The sequence below is a fragment of the Myotis davidii genome, unplaced genomic scaffold, assembly GCF_000327345.1.
Source record: "Myotis davidii unplaced genomic scaffold, ASM32734v1 scaffold1205, whole genome shotgun sequence".
NCBI lineage: Eukaryota > Metazoa > Chordata > Mammalia > Chiroptera > Vespertilionidae > Myotis > Myotis davidii.
Window position 1 is genome coordinate 123,539 of NW_006295739.1, and position 3,380 is coordinate 126,918.

The following is a 3,380-nucleotide window of genomic DNA, read 5'->3' on the forward strand; positions in this document are numbered from 1 at the left end:
GAGTCAGAAACATCGATGAGAGAGAAACATCGATCAGCTGCCTCCTGCACGCCCCCTACTGGGGATGTGCCCGCAACCCAGGTACATGCCCTTGACAGGAATCGAACCCGGGACCCTTGAGTCCGCAGGCTGATGCTCTCTCTATCCACTGAGCCAAACCGGCCAGGGCTTATTTTATTTTTTAAATATGTTTTTATTGGTTTTAGAGAGAGGGAGGATAGAGAGATGGAAACACTGGTGAGAGGAACTACCCACCATAAACTGCTTTTAGTTCAAGTTGTAATTTCAGGCCATCCTATGCAGTTACTTAGGTCTGAGTTCTTGTCCACAGTCCCTCCTATCACCACACGTCGTGGGCCTACAGAAGCCTGTCCTTAACAAATGCATGCTCGCCCCGGCCAGTGTGGCTCAGCTGGTTGGAGCATCATCCTATACACCAGAGGGTGGCAGGTTCAATTCCCGGTAGGGCACATACCCACATTATAGGTTTGATAGTCGGGGCGCATGTGGGAAGCAACCGATTAATGTTTCTCTCTCTCTCCCTTCCTGTCTATAAATATCAATAAAAGTTTTTTAAAAGAATGCATGCTCTGTGACTGGCTAGCTACAAGTGGCAAGAGCCAGACCAAGCCGGCTGACCGCTCTTTGTTGCCTGCAAGATCCCTCCTTAATGGCCCCAGGAATCTCCATTTAGATGCCTGGCATCATCCCAGGCTGGTTCCTCGGGGCCCACAGAGCCCCAGGACCAACACCCAGTACCAGGTAATGTTGGTATTAAGACTGGAGCATAGCCCTGACCGGTTTAGCTCAGTGGGTAGAGCGTCGGCCTGCAGACTGAAAGGTCCCAGGTTCGATTCCGGTCAAGGGCATGTACCTTGGTTGTGGGCACATCCCTAGTAGAGGGGGTGTGAAGGAGGTAGCTGATCGATGTTTCTAAGACTCTATCCCTCTCCCTGTAAAAAATCAATAATAATAATTTGAAAAAAGCCTGAAGCATAATGAAGCATTCCAAAGTCTTGGGACCCAGATCAGTCCGGTACTTGGGGTTGGTGTCAGGTTTGGTATCCCACATCTCGACCGATTAAGAAAATGCTCCAGACGATGGCAGTTTTGCATCTTATTTTATTTTATTATTTTTTTAAAATATTTTTTATTGATTTTTACAGAGAGGAAGAGAGCGAGATAGAGTTAGAAACATCGTTGAGAGAGAAACATCAATCAGCTGCCTGCACATCTCCCACTGGGGATGTGCCCGCAACCAAGGTACATGCCCTTGACGGGAATCGAACCCGGGACCCCTCAGTCCGCAGGCCAATGCCCTATCCACTGAGCCACACCGGTTAGGGCGGTCCCCTAGCTTTTGAAGAAGTCCGGGAAGCAGCAACAAGAGCCCCATCATTCTGTGTCCTGCCCTCCTTACCGGTCGCTGGCATCGTCCTGACACTCAGGGGCAGCCCAGTTCCAGTGCCTGAATTTAAATCATCTCCAGCTCAGGTAGGGCTCGCTCCAAAAAACAGCTACAGAACTTCCAGGCCGACTCCAGGGTCCTGGGCTCTGAGCTCTCTACCTCCGTCCCCAGCTCTCTGGCTGCCTGTCCCTACGCAGGTTCGGAAAGTGCCTGGGCGGGGTGGGAAGGTGCCACCTCACCTGCTATACCACCCTCCCTTCAAGGCTACAGCCCTGTGCTGTCCACGGTCCCAGGCCTGAAATTTGTGGCTCATGTACTTGTTTGTGAGCTGGTGTGTGGCTCAGCTGGTTGGAGTGCAATCCTGTACACCAAAGGTCGTGGGTTCGATTCCCCATGAGGCAACATACCCAGGTGGTGTGGTCCTTTTGGGGGCCTGTGCGGAAGGCAACCAATTTATGTTTCTCTCTCACATCGATGTTTTTTCCAGCTCTCTCCCCGTCCCGCTCTAAAATTAAAAAAAAAAAAAATGGCAGTCAAGATGCAGAAAATAATTTATTGGCTACAATAGATTCCTGAAGACATCGGTGCTTTCTTCTCTAACATTATCTAGAAATTTTTAATATCCACAAAAGGGGGAGAAAGACACTCCTCAGAGCCTAAGGATCGTAAAAGGGTCGGTTAGAACAAGCCATCTCTTAAGTTCTAGATGACACACTTGAAACATATATTTTTTATTGATTTAAGAGAGAAAAGGAAAGAGAAAGAGATAGAAACATCAATGATGAGAGAGAATCATCGATCAGCTGTCTCCTGCACGGCCCCTCCTGGGGATCGAGACCACAACCCATGCATGTGCCCTTGGCTGGAATCAAACCTGGGACCCTTCAGTCCGCAGGCCGATGATCTATCCATTGAGCCAAACCAGCTAGGGCTTGTTCTGCTTTTTTATTCTAGCCGACATCAATGCAAGAGTGCAACATAGATTGGTTGCCTTTCCTACTCATTCCGACCGGGGATCGAACCTGTGACCTTTCAGTGTACAGGACTAAATATTTTTTTTATTGATTTCAGAGGGAGACAGAGATAGAAACATCAATGAGGAGAAAGATTCATTGATGGGCTGTCTCCCGCACACCTCCTACTGCGGATCGAGCCCACAACCCAGGCATGTGCCCACCCTGGGAATCGAACTCTGACCTCCTGCTTCACAGCTTGATGCTCAATCACTGAGCCACACCAGCCAGGCATTGCCTTGATATTTTAACTTGTATTCTTTTACTCACCTCTGTATCTCCCCTTTATCGGAGACGTGTTACTAAAATTCTCCTAAGGATTCCACTTGCAAATCATCCTCCTAAGAGACAAAATATGCTTAACCAACTATTGCTAAAATGACACTAAATGTTCACACAAAAAAATTGCAAGTACAACAGTCTTCTTCTTCATGTGGCATTACGCTATCAGAATGGATGTTGTCAGGTTCCGTGTTTGATCAGCAATAAGAATACCCTGGACAGGATATAAGAGAAAACATGAAGGAGAGATTCCAGGCAAGTACAGGGAGTGGGACCAGGCCTCTGGGAACTTCAGAATATATCCCCTCTGCTTCTCTGGGCCCAGCCCCACTGGCATGGCTCAATGGTTGAGCCGCAACTTATGAACTAGGAGGTCACGGCTCAATTCCCCGGCAAGGCACATGCCTGGGTTGACCCCCCACTAGGGGGCGTGCAGAAGGCTGCCAATTAATGACTCTCATTATTGATATTTCTCTCTCTCTCCCTCTCCCTTCCTCTCTGAAATAAAAATATATTTTAAAAAATAAAAATGTTCTAAAGTTAAAAAAAACTATAAACTTTAGTGCTTTATTGCATATCCCTTATACTTTACTATCTAAAAATTGTTAAGAATAAAAACTTAGGCCCTAGCTGGTTTGAGTCAACGGATAGAGCATCGGCCTGTGGACTGAAAGGTC